Source organism: Oncorhynchus gorbuscha, linkage group LG05 (genome assembly GCF_021184085.1).
Source record: "Oncorhynchus gorbuscha isolate QuinsamMale2020 ecotype Even-year linkage group LG05, OgorEven_v1.0, whole genome shotgun sequence".
In the NCBI taxonomy this organism is placed as follows: domain Eukaryota; kingdom Metazoa; phylum Chordata; class Actinopteri; order Salmoniformes; family Salmonidae; genus Oncorhynchus; species Oncorhynchus gorbuscha.
The window spans coordinates 60,889,323-60,906,475 of record NC_060177.1 but is presented as its reverse complement, the minus strand read 5'-3'; the positions used below and the strand labels follow the sequence as shown (position 1 = coordinate 60,906,475).

The following is a 17,153-nucleotide window of genomic DNA, read 5'->3' as shown; positions in this document are numbered from 1 at the left end:
GAGGAAACTAAGTATTTCAGTTAAAGAGAGAAGACAGTGAGGGCGCAGTGAACAACTGGGAGGATGTACAAGCCACAGTGCCAGAACAGACCAGGCACAAATCAACACTATATCAAAGGCAGTGCTTTCCCCTGACATGTCAGCTGCATTAAAACCATGATGAAATGTGTGAAATACATGAAGTAAGCCAGAAGGTATCAGGATGATTTAAGTCAGATATATTATGCTATATAATATAATGTAAAGCCTGTGGGGTCTGACTATGCTGTGTCGTAGGGTAGGGAAATTGTGGCCTGGCCAGGCCTGGTAGTGTGTTTTCTGCTGCACATACAGTATGACCATTAATCACCCTCAGCTACTTTTCTCTATCTATTTCCAGAAAGAGAGGCAGTGCAGAAGCCAGAGGACAGACAATCCACAATAGCACTACACTAGAGCACGTGTGGACCGTGTGGCCGGCTGCGGCAGCTAGCAGTCACTGTGAATGTCACACTGTGTTAGGTTAGCTAGCCCACTGGAGGGAGGGGACCCTACAGTGACAACTGTGGGGATGGGATCAGTGTAATGGCAATCCAGAGGACACTACTGTACGCATTGTATCTTCACATGTGATGCTGGTTAATTATTTGAATTGACACAGAACTTTCTATGGCAGAGAATTAGCCTTATGTCTCAATTGCATTTACTTAACTCTTCCTTCTCATAAGCACTAAATGTACCTGATTAAATGTTCATACATTTGTAAGGTGCTCCACTGCAGATAAGAGCATCTGCTAACTGAATGAGAGAATGGATGTAAATGTACTGGGGTTTATAGTAGAAAAACACCAGCTGCATTCCAGCCCTGGAGGAAGTCATAGGGAACGTGTGTGTGTGTGTGTGTGTGTGTGTGTGTGTGTGTGTGTGTGTGTGTGTGTGTGTGTGTGTGTGTGTGTGTGTGTGTGTGTGTGTGTGTGTGTGTGTGTGTGTGTGTGTGTGTGTGTGTGTGTGTGTGTGTGTGTGTTCTGTTAGACAGGTAGACACACACAGAGGGAGCAGGTAGAAAAGAGCATGTTTCATGTAAGATATCCTGTGTCAGAAGAAAGAAAACACGTTTATCTCCCTCTATCTCCCCCTTTCTCTGGGGCACTGGAGTAGAGATTTCTGCAAGGGTGTGTAGAGTGTGAGTCATCAGCAGTGCAGAGGGGAGAGAAAGAGAGAGATGTATTCTTCAAGTCCAAGAGGGAGCTCAGAGTAGCAATGCAGCAAGGAAACACCCAAAATCCCAATCTAAAAGACCAATACAGTCTTATCAAGCGACTGTAGCCAGATACAGTAATAATGGAGGCCTGAAGGTGAGAATATGTGCAAGCTCAGAGTTATTTTACAGCAAAGGGCACCATAGATCCATGGCTTGGGTGATCAGAGCATCATTAGACACCACTGGGCAGGGCAGAATGAGACTGATGCCTGTGCTCAGATTACTGTAATGAAGATTGCCCTGGTGAGTCACCACCACACGGTACATACTGCTTAGGGTACAAGTACTGTACTACAAACTAGCCCTTTGTGTTGTGATTTCTCTGGGAGCACAATTCTTTTACAACATGAGGCAATCACATAATGGGTTATGTGAAATATTGTGAAGAATGGATTGGCAACCATTTTTTTCATGAAAAATATTCCCAGTCTAAAATTCTTAATGACTTCTCTGAAAGGGAGTGTGAAGTTTAATGTACGTTTATGACTGTTAGTCACTCCATTCTCCCTCTCCTCTTTTATACATCATATATCCCTCCTACCGCTCCTTATCCATCATCAGTAGGGTTGCAAAAAACTTTCAATGAATTCCCTTGTTTTCCAGCATTCCTGGTTGAATTTATTGACATTTTCCCAGAATATTACAACCCTAACCATTACACACACTTAATGATCTACCTAGTTTTCGTCCCAAATCAGCCCTTTCCCCTTACCTTCACCCATACACATATAGTGCAGGACTGGAAGACTAGTTCTCCTCAGATACAGTAGGCCAGGTTGCTACAGCACAGCAGGACTGTCTCCCAAGGGCTGTCTGTCAGTGGCCAGAGCATAGAGGAGATGGAGAGGAAAAACTGTAGCTGTCTGTACACCCCTGTTCACGTCAGCTTGAAACCAACGAAACCAACAGAGGTCTGTAACGTAATCCTGGAGATCAAATGAAGTCCTCCATGTTGCCATCAAATCAAATCACATTTTATTGGTCACATACACATGGTTAGCAGATGTTAATGCGAGTGTAGCGAAATGCTTGTGCTTCTAGTTCCGACCATGCATCAACATCAAACAAGTAATCTAACAATTTCACAACAACTACCTTATACACACAAGTGTAAAGGAATGAATAAGAATATGTACATACAAATATATGAATGAGCGATGGCCGAACGGCATAGGCAAGATGCAGTAGATGGTATAGAGTACAGTATATACATATGAGATGAGTAATGTAGGGTATTAAACATTATAGAAAGTGGCATTGTTTAGTAATACTAGTAATACATTTATTACATCCAATTTTTAATTATTAAAGTGGCTAGAGATTTGAGTCAGTATGTTGGCAGCAGCCACTCAATGTTAGTGATGGCTGTTTAACAGTCTGATGGCCTTGAGATAGAAGCTGTTTTTGAGCCCATTGATTAAATTATTGCATGATGCCTGCTGTCCAGACATCCCACAATACACCAGAGTCCTACCAGTGTACATGCCCTACCCGATGAAGACTGTTTGACACAGCAAATTAATTTGGATGTCTGAGTGGTGAAGTGCACTCTTTCCTAGGGAATGTATTGAGATCTCAAGAGTTATCGCATGGTCCATAGAGTAACTTTCAGAGCTGGACATACAGTTGAAGTCAGAAGTTTACATACACTTAGGTTGAAGTCATTAAAACTCATTTTTCAACCACTACACACATTTCTTGTTAACAAACTATAGTTTTGGCAAGTCGGTTAGGACATCTACTTTGTGCATGATTACAAGTCATTTTTCCAACAATTGTTTGCAGACAGATTATTTCACTTAATCACAATTCCAGTGGGTCAGAAGTCTACATAGTGTCACGACTTCCACCGAAGGTGGCACCTCTTCCTGTTCGGGTGGTGCTCGGCGGTCGTCGTCACCGGTCTACTAGCTGCCACTGATCCCTTTTTCCTTTTCTGTTGGTTTTGTCTTATTGGTTACACCTGTTTCTTTTTGGGGGTTGGTTAGGGCAATATAAGCCGGTAATGTCCGCCCGGCTTGTTTCTCTGTTCAGTTTTGTGGATGTGTTATTTTTGTATTTCTCCGGACTGTTTGTGTCCTGTGTTTGGGCCGGTCATTTTATGCACCTGGTGTTTTGGAGTGACCCTTCTTTCACCGGAATAAATACGGCTGTCCTTAAACCTCTGCTCTCTGCGCCTGACTCTGCCCCCACTACTCTTAATCACGTAACACATACACTAAGTTGACTGTGCCTTTAAACATTTTCAGAAAATTATGGCATGGCTTTAGAAGCTTCTGATACACATAATTTGTGGATATATTGAATCAACATCTCAAGACATCAGTCAGAAAGTTAAAGCTTACTGACAAATGGGTCTTCCAAATGGACAATGACTCCAAACATACTTCCAAGTTGTGGCAAAATGGCTTAAGGACAACAAAGTCAAGGTATTGGAGTGGCCATCACCAAGCCCTGACCTCAATCCCATTGAAGATCTGTGGGCAGAACTGAAAAAGCGTGTGCGAGCAAGTAGGCCTACAAACCTGACACAGTTACACCAGCTCTGTCAGGGGGAATGGGCCAAAATTTACCCAACTTATTGTGGGAAGCTTGTAGAAGGCTCCCCGAAACGTTTGACCCAAGTTAAATTTAAAGGCAATGCTATGTAAACTTGTAAACATGTAAACTTCTGAGCCACTGGGAATGTTGCTGAAATAAATAATTCTCTCTACTATTATTCTGACATTTCACATTCTTAAAATAAAGTTGTGATCCTAACTGACCTAAGACAGGGAATTGTTACTCGGATTAAATGTCAGGAATTGTGAAAAACTTAGTTTAAATGCATTTGGCTGAGGTGTATGTACATTTCTGACTTCAACTGCATAAGGCTACAAATAACTTTCCTCCTCATCTAATATGAGCTAACTTCAATGATGAGGTCTTATTGAAGGGGTTCCCAAACTTTTTTAGTCCACGACACCATTTTGATATGGTGGGTGGGGGGGGGGGGGCTATGGCAGTCAATTGCAAACATTCTAACAGTATTTGTGACTGTCTTCTCAGCTCATGATCACATACTTTTAATGTGGGGCTATGACAGTCAATTGCAAATTAGTCTGACATGTCTCTAATGCTGCGTTCAAAATGATTGGGAACTCAGAAATCTCAGACTTCCGACCGTTTTGAATGGTCACCCAACTCAGAATTCCAAGTCGGGAATTCTGGCCTCATTCTAAAGCTCTGACTTTCCGACCTTAAGATCACTGGTGCCATGATTGGACCTTGTTTTCTTTCCGATTTCCCAGTTGCCTTGAAAGCACCATTATCTCACCACCACTAATGAGATGGGTGTGATTGATGCATGTCGCATCAGAGCTTCTCAAAGTCAGAGGGCGTGGTCAACAGTGCGCACCTCATCTCTGCTGTCATATCCAACCTGGATCGATATTTGGTTTGAATGCAGACGAGAGCGCTGCTGAATCCAGCTACACACAGATATGACCTGGCGAAGGGTACCATGACTTTTAATATGGAGGGAGACGGCCGGGTATTCCCTTTGAGTCAGGAACAAAAACTCCTCCGAAGTGACCCATGAATGCATTGTCTGCAACATTTTGGTCACATGACAGCTGACTCAAAGGGAATACCCTGATTTCTTGATTCAAGCGAAATGGTCAAGTGCTGCCTTTTCCCACGATATAAGTGTACTCTGTTGTTGATTTTAAATTTTAAAAAACATTGATTCAAATTTTTAGGTTGACCACATTACACTTATTTTGAGATACAAAAAACATTTATTATTTATAATCATTTTTGGGAGGATTTTGGAAATTCTCCCACGACACCATTTTGGGAACCTCTGCCTTATTGTATCACTGCGACAGGAAGATCATCATATAATAAACTGGAAGATAATGGGTCAAAAGTGTGTTGCAACCTTCTGGTCAAAAGTGTGTTTCAACCTTCGGGTCAAAAGGGTGTTTCAACCTTCGGGTCAAAAGGGTGTTTCAACCTTCGGGTCAAAAGTGTGTTTCAACCTTCGGGTCAAAAGTGTGTTTCAACCTTCGGGTCAAAAGGGTGTTTCAACCTTCGGGTCAAAAGGGTGTTTCAACCTTCGGGTCAAAAGGGTGTTTCAACCTTCGGGTCAAAAGGGTGTTTCAACCTTCGGGTCAAAAGGGTGTTTCAACCTTCTGGTCAAAAAGGTGTTTCAACCTTCTGGTCAAAAAGGTGTTTCAATCTTCTGGTCAAAAAGGTGTTTCAATCTTCTGGTCAAAAAGGTGTTTCAACCTGGTGTTTCAACCTTCTGGTCAAAAAGGTGTTTCAACCTTCTGGTCAAAAAGGCGTTTTGAACTATCCTTTTGTCTTGCTACTGCATGTCTTTTCTCGAACTCCACATTGTCACACAAAGCTAGAGCCTGGCCTCTCAAACAGCAGTTCGATTTAGAGTCACTCATAGTGGTCCTTCTGTAGCTCAGTTGGTAGAGCATGGCGCTTGTAACGCCAGGGTAGTGGGTTTGATTCCCGGGACCACCCATATGTAGAATGTATGCACACATGACTGTAAGTCGCTTTGGATAAAAGCGTCTGCTAAATGGCATTTAATAATATTTAATAATCCCTCTGTGTTTCAGAGAGAGAAAGAAATAACAAAAATACAAGCAAACACAATTCCTGGCTCTGCAAGTTTGTCATGCTATTTCACTTAGTTCTCTTACTGCTCAGCTCTGTGTTGTGCCGACTGAGACACTGTTCTGAGAAAAAGCATGATTGTTTCTTTGACTTTTCTTTTGAATGCAGATTTACATGGTCATTCACTCTATAACTTGCACATCGAAGCAAATGACCAAGAAAACAATATTTTCTTGGTGAATTCCTGGGACGAAAAGATATCAGCACTCCGAGTCATCCTGAGTCTACCTGTCAGGATCACTCGGTCTTCACGCTCTTCCTCTGCAGTCTCCAAAGAGCAAACGTCACAAAGGAAAACATCCAGAACCCATTGCTGTCTAGAAACTGCAGAGAGAAAAGCCTCACTGTCACAACTTCAAGAGTTTAGGAAGAAAAACAATGGGCCAGCTCCCCACAACCTCTCTGAAACAACAGTACAATAATCAAGCCAAGTAGAGCAGTAAGACTGTTACCAGTCAGGTAAACGGTTCATATGAAAGGCTCTGAATGAATGGCTTGGTGAGCCACACACTGGAACAAAAGTCAACTCTTCAACCTTTCTCACAGTCTGTGAGCAGAGCCACAGTCAGTACAACACCTCTGATACCTGGAGTGACTATTCTTATAGTCAGCTCCTCTCTCTCCCAAGGAGAAACGCTAGCAGCCATCTTCACCCTTTCCCTCCACCCAGACAGCAATCTAATTAAGGAACGCTAGATTGAACCCATCCCACCTTCTGATGGCGTTAAATTAGATGTTACAGATTTGGAAAAGCAATCTAATTGTGACGTTGTGTTCTGTCTGCTGGCGATAGAGAATTGTGTAGGGTGTCTCGAGTAAGGGAGGGGTGTGTGAGAGAGAGTGAGTGTATAGTGACGCTACACTACATGTATGTGCATACATAAGGAGAGAAAAGGTTACATGTTGAGAACTTGGCATAGGAAAACCAAGGGAAATATATTTCAGTCATCGCTGTATTTTAAAGCCATCGATCCAGCTTGGGGACCACCATCAAACACACACAAAAAAATCAATCGGCGTCACTTAATGGGAATTACCTATTTTGCTGCTACAGAAGCCCATTTAGGTTACCAACAGCATTCTCATTTCATACCAGAAGTTGTTTTTATGAGGTGCCTGCTGTGGCTCCTACTTTGTTCTGTCTTAAGAAAATCCAGTACACTTTCACATCTATGTCTTAATATACTTGAGGACTTTTTGGGGACCAACAATTGATTCCCATTCAAAATCCTATTTTCCCGAACCCTTAAACCTAAACCTAAACCAAACCCCTAACCCCTAAGACGAAAATATCCTTTTTACAAGTGGGCACGCAAAATGTACTCACTTCTCTGAATTTGAGTTTGTTTACTATTGTTGTGAGGACTTCTGGTACCCACAAGTAAAATTAAATGTGTACACACACACAGTGTCAGATCTTCTTTGAGAGAGCAAGTATCAATATTTATGTACTGACTGAGTCCATAAATCTTAGTGACTGGTCCAAAAATCAATGCACACCTGCTACATATTTGAATCTGCTTATGAAGGTCACATTACTCCAGCAGAGGCTGGGAGAACGAGGCTGGGAGGACGAGGCTGGGAGGACGAGGCATGCAGTAGGCTAAATCACCCAGGAGCGCTTTTATTTATCCTGCCCCTACATTGGCCCAGCCCCAGCTCCATTCAACCCACACTGATGCTCTACCACCAATCTAAATGTGTAAAAACCAGCCACAAATAGACTTTACCTAACATGATGGGCCCTCTTGCCATGCTTAAGCAAAATTTTTCAGGGTTGATCCCTGTGTAACACATGTGCATTATACACTGACTGAACAAAAATCTAAATGGAACATGTAAAGTGTTGGTCCCATGTTTAATGAGCTGAAATAAAAAAAAATCCCCAAAATTTGACATACGCACAAAAAGTTTATTTCTGTCAAGTTTTGTGCACAAATTTGTTTACATCCCTGTAGTGAGCATTTCTCCTTTGCCAAGACAATCCATCCCCCTGACAAGTGTGGCATATCAAGAAGCTGATTAAACAGCATGATAATTACACAGGTGCACCTTGTCCTGGGGACAATAAAAGGCCACTTAAAAAATGTGCAGTTTTGTCACAACACAATGCCACAGATGTGTCAAGTTGAGGGAGCATGGCTGACTGTAGGAATGTCCACCAGAGCTATTGCCAGAGAATGTAATGTTAATTTCTCTACTGTGTAACCATGCCAACCCAGGACCTCCACATCCGGTTTCTTCACCTGCTGAAACGTCTGAGGAAGGGGTGGGGTGCTGAGAAGTATTTATGTCAGTAATCAAGCCCTTTAGTGGGGAAAAACTCATTCTGATTGGCTGGGCCTGGCTCCCAAGCCCACCTATGGCTGCACCCCTGCCCAGGCATGTGAAAGTATAATATGTTTAAAAATCTTTTCAATTGTTGCATGTCGCGTGGATATTTTCGTTCAGTATAGATGAGGCAGAGGAGAGGGGGAGAGTTCAGTGGAATGCTATCAGTGAAGCCTGATCATAATCTTGATGTGATTGGCCTGACTGAAACATGGCTTAAGCCTGATGAATTTACTGTGTTAAATGAGGCCTCACCTCCTAGTTACATGAGTGACCATATCCCCCATGCATCCCGCAAAGGCGGAGGAAATTTCAATTTACAAAAAAAAGAAGACGTATTCATCTTTTGAGCTTCTAGTCATGAAATCTATGCAGCCTACACAATCACTTTTTATAGCTACTGTTTACAGGCCTCCTGGGCCATATACAGCCTTCCTCATTGAGTTCCCTGAATTCCTATCGGACCTTGTAGTCATAGCAGATAATATTATAATTTTTGGTGACTTTAATATTCACATGGAAAAGTCCACAGACCCACTCAAAAGGCTGTCGGAGCCATCATCTACTCTGGGTCTTGTCCAACATGTCTCCAGACCTACTGCCACAGTCATACTCTGGACCTAGTTTTGTCCTGTGGAATAAATGTTGTGGATCTTAATGTTTTTCCTCACAATCCTGGACTATCGGACCACCATTTTATTACGTTTGCAATTGCAACAAATAATCTGCTCAGACCCCAACCACTGGTTTTTCACCATTTGAGCTATTGTTTTCCCACAGGCTCAGGGGATTGTTAGATGTGACAAAGGAGAACTGGGAACAACAGACCAGTCCCCAACACCTTGGACATGAACACCATACCTTAGTCCATCAGGATTTCTAGGGGTACCTGGGAGAGCATCTGTAGCAGCTCTCTGGCGAGGCTCTTGGTGTTAGCACTGCGCAGGGGAATGGCCTCGGGATACCTAGTGGCATAATGTACCACAACCAATATATGTTGAAAGCCTTTCGCAGACTGTGGTAATGGTCCAATTAAATCCATAGCAATTCTATCGAATGGCATGTCTATCACTGGCAACGGGATTAATGGATTTCAGGAAGGGATGAGGTTCTCTGGCAGTCAGGACACCCCTGGCAATACCTTACCAAAACTGCATACCCGCATAAAACTGTACCCCCAGCCAGAATAAACATTTTAACACCTATTGTGTTTTTTCTCTCCGTATATGTCCTCCCAACAAATGGCTATGGGCCCGGCTCAGCACTGTTTGCCGAAACAGAGTTGGAACCAACAGCTGCTCCACTGTCATGTCATTCAACTTCGTGACCTGGTCAATTTTTTATCTTGGAAAAATGAGGAAAGGTGACTATATTAGCAGGACTTACCATCTACATTCTGTCTTGCGTTCTGTAGTGTGGGCTCTTTCAGCTGAGCAGTACCAAACTTTCCCATATACTGTTAACTCAGGAGGAATTTCCAGGCCCCTTGCCCTGCTCTTCCTGTTCCTCCTCTTCCATTTATCTCTTCTGGGTTTCCTGTCTCTTTGTCATTTCCTTCCCCTTCTTCTCCCAGGAGAACTCGAATGTCGGCTACGGAAGTTGGGCAGGTATGTACCAATTTGTTAATTTTCCTTTCATAGGACAGGGAGTTCTTTGGTAGCGGTTTCATTTTCTTATCACTAGAAAATGTAAATGGTGCCTGGCATGTCCTATTACTGGCACAGCCATCTCCTTTTGTCCTGTAAGTCTTTTCCACAATTCTTGAAAATATGGACAGTCGTGACCCACTTGCACGGCAGATTTTCAATCAACCCTACAGTAGGTTACCTCTCTACATCTGCAGTTGGACACGTTTCGGTGCCCCTATGTACACAGGTGATGTCCATGGTTGGAGCGGCACTCTTTCCTCAGCTTGGTTAGTAGTGAAGGCATGATGAGGGAGACCATGCTCCCGGAGTCTAAAAGAGCATCTACTTCTTTCCCTTGGACCTGTACCCAACAGGTGCGGTGGGTGGCGGTGGGCTTGGACATGGGCAGAAATTACATGGCAGGGGTGTATATTGGAAATGTCGAACCTTCATGGGTTCCTCCTTCTTGGGACAGTTCCATGCGATGTGTCTTATTTCACCACAGCGGTAGCACTCCCGGGTGTCAATATCAACCCCTCTATTTCTAATCTATGCTTCAGGTTGGAAAACATGGTCCGGGCGTCCACGTTCCCCCTCCGCCCTTTGGGTTCTTTCTTTCCAAACCTGGGGAGTCTGTAGTTGGGATGTCTTTCTTCCTCCTTCTTTGAGGCTTCCCTTTTCCTGGGTGATTCTGTCCAGGCGGCTGGGTTTGAGCAGTTCCTCAGTTGCTCGACATCTCTCAACGAGGTCCACCACTCCATCCACTGTGGTGGGACTGCCCTGGCTGACAACCTTCTTTAGCTTGTAAGGTAAGCACCGGATGTAGTGGTCAATCACTATTCTTTCCACGATGGCCCCAGTACTGAGGGTCGCAGGCTCCAGACATTGTTTTTGCTAGGTGGACCAGGTCAAACATCTGTGACCTGGGTGCCTTCTCGGGTTTATACTTCCAAGTATGGAACCACTGTGCCCTCAAAGAGACAGTGACTCCCAACCGTGCTCATATTTCTTTCTTCAGTGTGTCATAGTCATTGGCTTCTATTGCTGCCAGATCAGACCACACCTGTTGTGCTTCCTCACAAAGAAATGGAGCCAGTTTTCCTACCCACTTTATCTGTGGCCATGCCGCTCATTCTGCCGTGCGCTCTCAACGTCATCATTTGGCATAATTCTCTGCAGATACCGAGTGGCCATGATTGGTAAACCAGCGGTCTGTTGAGCAATTTTCACCACAGTGATTTCAGCATGTCCATATTCATCTGCAGTTGACACTCCCTTTGTTTCTTCAATAAAAAGCGATTGGTTTCCGCTTGTTACAAAAAAAAAAATGGTGCGTGATTATCCTCACTGCCTTGCCCACATTCTCCACCAATGTAGGGTTTTCAGTACCGGGTTCTTTGTAAGGCAGGTTTTACACATACAGCCACACAACACCAGTCTGAGTAAAGGGTTAAACCTGTTTATTATTATTATCATCATTATCAGGCTTTGGCAGCATTCCTGATATATCAGTTTGGCTAGAAGTTTCCCCTGAGCTGTCCGTGGTCCTGCCTCTGGGGAATACTTCGCATTGCTGTCCGTGGTCCTGGCAACCAAAAACAAAGAAACCTCGCAGGCACATATCCACAACGCAACCCCTGAAACCGCTACAGTATGTACAGTACAACTCTCCAGCCTCCATAGGGGCTTCTCACTCTTACTCATTGCTCTTCTCTGTGGAAGTGTGGCACCGTAATAGCCTCGGATGCCATGGCATGAATTCGTCACTGGGCTAACAGGCTTATGAAAGTTAGATGAACGTTATACGATCTTGTTAAAACCAGTTACATTATTAAAAGGGCACATTCATTCTGAGAAGGCAAGAAAGGGAGCCTCCAGCAGATTGGAATTTTAATAACCTCAATACAGTGATTGAGAAACTTAGCAGAGCTTTAACTCTACCACCCAGTTATATGAGCACTGTGGTGTCTTTGTCCACTCTCTCTAGAACTAATACACACACAAGGCAAATAAAAGCCAAAGATTTTTTACATGAACCGTTGATACGTCCACTGATTTTACCACATAGATAGTATTGTACGTTTTATCAGATAGCTAATGATTCAGGTATGGTCATGACAGCGTTGTAGTATGAGCAGGCTGGAATTAACTCAAATGTATTTATAAAGCCATTTTTACATCAGCAGTTGTCACAAAGTGCTTATACAGAAACCCGGCCTAAAACCACAAAGAGCAAAGAGCAATGTAAATGCATGGTGGCTAGGAAAACACCCTAGAAAGGCAGGAACCTAGGAAGAAATCTAGAGAGGAACCAGGCTCTGAGGGGTAGTCCTCTTCTAGCTGTGCCGGGTTGAGATTATAAGACTACATGGCCATTTAAGGCCAGATCGTTCTTCAAGATGTTCAAATGTTCATAGAAGATCAGCAGGGTTAAATAATAACCACAGTGGTTGTAGAGGGTGCAACAGTTCAGCACCTCAGGAGTAAATGTCAGTTGGCTTTCACAGCCGAACTGAACCTGATCCTGGGGGAGTGTTATCTCAGCATCTTCACTGTAATCAGGTAAAGGCTCTTGCACTAGCTGTGTGTGTGTGTTTGAGTGTGTGTGTGTGTTTGAGTGTGTGTGTGTGTGTGTGTGTGTACATGTGTGTTTTCTTTATCTGGCTCAACTCCAACCTCTCCTTTTATCTCCCTGTACAGTACAAGTATGGCACACATGTCAACTCCTGCAATGCACTTAACCTGTTACAACACAAGAATGGGCCTTGTTCCAACCAAAGTCATAAAGTACCAGCTAATACTGCCCAGTACAGCACAAAGCATTAATGAATACAAGGGCAGTTCTGAATACAAAGCAGTCGCTATTCTGAACATTCTAGAGTGAAAAAGAATGTTGTGAATGTAAAGGTTCTAGAGTCAGTGAGGAGTACTAAGGAGTGAATGGTGTGTTTATCTTCAGACACAGAGCAGCAGTATAGTCCTGGGTCCCGGGTTGGCTGGGTTTGGCCGGCTGCTCCAGAGCGTTAATAAGACGGCTAATTGAATTACGGCAGCGGTGGAGGCCTGTAGTGTCGGCTCCACGCCGCTCTAATTTCATTACTACTCAAGTAAACATGGGCATGGGGAAGCAGCCCCCAGTACAGCAGCCTGCCCTGCTGCATCACACACACAGTTTTTGTGAGGATTGTGTAGCATCATCACCCTACCCCCCATTCTGAATATTCCTGTGTGTGTTTGTTCGAGTTCTGATGCCGCAATAAAGAGAGATCAGAGGGAATAAATGCAGAGGAGCGTGGAACAGGAAGAGCAGAAACACACACACTTTCAGGCTGAGTCACTGCTTGAGTGGAGTAGTGGTGTCAGCGCTTTCACCATCCCCTGTTCTCCTGTTCTAAAACACAACCACTGTAGACAACAGGGTGCCTTTCAGACAGGAATCCTCCTTCCTTTGCATTCCTAACTGTTGCTTTATCATGGGGAGTTATTCAGAGGTTGATGATGGACATGATTGTGAGCAGTAGTAGTAGTGTGATTACTGTGAGACTGACATGCTCTTATGCCTTGTTCACAATGCCAGTTGTGACTCAAATCCAATTTGTGGTATATCCGATTCAAATCAGATCTTTCAAGCCACATTTCCAGCCACCTTTGTAGGTGGTTTGAAGTCAGGTACAAATCTGATTCCTGGCCATGCGACTTGTCTGAACGGTCAAATCTGATTTATTTATCCTGAAGTGGTTTTTAACCATTATTTGGTATATCTTGTTGTTTGCCAGCTACTCTGTTGACAGTTTGTCAAGAACATTTGGTAGCTAACTACCTAGTTAACTGTTTACAAAACAAATGAGTGAATATGCTTGAAAGCCAAACAGCTACCTAGCTAGCTAGTTCAGGGTTTCCCAAATGTGGTCCTTTGACCACGTTTTAGTTAGTTTTCTTTCATTCATCTCTTTTATTCATCTCTCCTAGGTCATCCTGCTTCTTCTTCATCTGTGGATTTTATATGGCAGTTGGCAACCAACTTTAACGTGCATTACTGCCACCAACTGGACTGGAGTGTGAACTTTGTTCATCTTTCAATCACCCATGTGGGTTAGTATGCTCATAAAAACCAATGAGCGCTTACAGCACGTCAAGCGTCTAAAATAGAAAACCCAATGCCCCCCTTGTTAAAAATATTTTGTGAATACTCTCTTATCTCAGGATATAAAATGAATGTGATGGCAATGGGAAGAACACAAATAACTCATGATCTACAACAGGGGTGCCAACCTCATACCATGGAGGGCTTAGCGTCCGCAGGTTTTATTTATTATTTATCTTTACCTTTCAATTAAGACTTAGACAACCAGGTGAGGGGAGTTCCTTAGTAATTAGTGACTTTAATTCCTCAATCAAGTACAAGGGTGGAGCGAAAACCCACAGCCACTTGGCCTCCGTGGAATGAGTTTGACACTTGATCTACAGCAATCCTTTAAGTGGACCACAAAAAAAGATGAAATACACAGGATGCTTAATAAGTGACAAACATGTTAAGATAACTTTCTCCCATTACTCAACAACATGAAAGCAGATCTAACAAAATGAAACAATCTCCCCATAAATCTTCCAGGTAGAATACATCTCTTTAGAATGAAATGGCTCCCAAATGTTTATTTTTGTAAATACCAATTACCCCACCAAAGACATTCTTTAATCTGTCTATTTCCAGACATGGCAATGGGTTGGACAATATTAAAGAAGCTATTACTTAAATACTGGAAGTTAAACGTTGGAGTGGAGAATGGAAGAATCAAATGCTTAATTTAAATATTGAAAAAAAAATCATATGGGGCAGTCTTACAAGCATTAAAAATAACATTGGGTGTGAATACGGTGGGAACATGTGGGTGTAAGCAAGTGTGATGTCATTCATGTTGCTGGAAATGTATGTATGTAAATGTCTATTGTTTTTGTCTATGTAATAAATAAATATAAATAAATAATAAATATAAATATAAATATACAATTTAAAAATATATATATATAAAAATAATATATATACACAAGACATCCTTCCTTATCGAGCTAGCATTAAACATGACAGGAATGTTTTGTGGTGGTCACATGTTAATGTCAGCAGACAGCCATGTACATGAAAAGTGGTACCTTTGCTAACATGTCTGTGGCTTTGCTGATTGTATCTCCATTAGAAGATAACAGAGTTGGAGGCTAATGGGGCTTGCTACTGAAGTACCTCACGCTCTGTTAGTTTTTCATTACCACTTCACTCAGTCTTCCATGGGAGCATCCAGTATCAGTAATTACCGATGCCACGACAATCATTTCAGAAACCATAATCTGCAGTTCTCTCTCTTCAGGGGACTAACATCCCTCCCCTTGTCTCTTTCCTGTTCCTCCCATCCCATTTCTCTGTTGACTGAGAAATGCAAAACAGGTTCATTAAATTATAGGATGTAAGTTGACTTCAGAAGCACTCGTTTCATAGAAACTTCCAGGTAGAGGGGGCTTGGGTTTGTGTGACCAGAGCTCGTCTAACCATGTCACCGAAACAGGACAATCACAGAACAAATTAAGACAACACCTGGCTGGCGGCTAATAGCCTGCTGGACAGCTTTCTCTAGCGCTATATATTGTGGGTAAAAGTCATGTTTTGACCAAATTTACATTGCTCGTTAGAAGCTCTAGGAGAATGAGGTTTCAACTGAATATTACATGAGTCTTGGGCCAAGAATGTGTTCAAAATAATTGAGTTTGATTCGGCAGTGGGATTAAATAGCTGACAGAAGAATGGTGAAACGGCAGACTATTTCTTTGAAGGCTAAGTATCACATAGCTGAGAATTGAAAAATACAATTTAACACCTTCTTATCTTTGCAAACAACACACAGAACCACCGACCTCACACCCTTAGACTGTAGCTGCCACAACAATATCTCATTATATCTCAACACTATTCAAGTTTGTGAATAACCTTGAAAGCTGTTTAGACCTTTTCTCTATTTCCATTCAGCACACGCAATTGGTGGAATCTTACAAACAGAGAAATCAAACTGATAGTACAAACATCCACTGACAAGAAACGGTTATACACCAATCTAGCTATCGTTCAAGATTTCAAAGTAACAGTACAGCCAATTATAAAATCACACACACGTGCACACACACACAGCTAATTCCCATCCCCTCAACACAAGCAGTGCCCTGAGAGCTAATCGATGTAGCTCATTCATATTAAACAACATGAAGACATCAGGGGAAGCCTGGGGAATTACAAGCAGTCTCCGCTGTGAAGACACAGCTTGGGATCAGCCTGAGGACATATAACATGCCTGCCCCCCTCCAACAACCTGTTTAGTCCCAATGCCATTGTCCTGCTGCATACCAGGCCAGTAGCATGGCTAGCGTAGTCAGCTACTGCAGCTCCCACTTGTCAGGGCTGGAAACTGTTGGCTAAATAAGGAGAGTAGTAGACTGTGGCTTCCAAACAGATCTTTAGCCTTCACTTTCTTGAGACTAGTTTTTGCCTAGAGGATTTTTATTCGGCTTCAGAGGTTGGGTCTGGAGCCACAACATCTTAAAGCTGTGTCCATCAGCAGCAGTGACATCACCAGTAACTATTCAAACAGTCCCCAATTCATCCATCAGCCTACTACTCCAAACAGACAACTGAACAGACAGTCAACTTATTTCAATCTTTAGCAGTCTAGCTGTAGAAACAATTATTTATGGTTCACAGTCCAGAGCAGGGAAACAAAAGGGGGAAAATACAGCTTCTGACGGCCTTACCTTTCCAAGAAGACTCCAGCCTCTTGCCACTGAAAATAATATCCACCACTACAGCCTCAGATAGATCGAGATAGAGAGTCAATGACTCACCAGCAGTATATGTTGTAGCTTGTGTTGGTTGAAAGCCCCAGGCTTCAGTTTCAGGGCTCTATTGTTGTCCTCTAGAAGACGTAGTCTCTCCCCCCGCTGACACTGGGCCGCTACGTCTGGGAAGTGGAGGGGCACAACTTCCTTTCTCAACTGTGGAGTAAACACGAGATAAATTTTAAAAAATGCTTTCATGGTAATCTGAATTATTTCAGCGAGTCATTATCAATGACCTGAAATGGTTATGACTAGCTGAGGAACGCTCAACTCCATTCTCTTACTTTGAGACAAAGTTTTAATATGAATAATATTTTATATTAACTGGTCGCGCGATTTACTAGCAACAACATTTAGTCACCATCAGTTGATACTTGTAAAAATAATAATAATAATCCGAAACCGCT

At 42.8% G+C, this 17,153-nt stretch overlaps 1 protein-coding gene across 1 annotated transcript in view; it reads right to left on the bottom strand.

Annotated features, from left to right (window-relative positions):
- LOC124036237 (RIMS-binding protein 2-like) overlaps window positions 1–16,895 on the bottom strand; it is a 139,518-nt gene extending 122,623 nt beyond the window's left edge. The window contains exon 1 of the mRNA XM_046350540.1: window positions 16,753–16,895. The gene's annotated coding sequence lies outside the window, so the exon portion shown is untranslated. The remainder of the gene's footprint in view (window positions 1–16,752) is intronic.
- Between the last annotated feature and the right edge of the window lie 258 nt (window positions 16,896–17,153).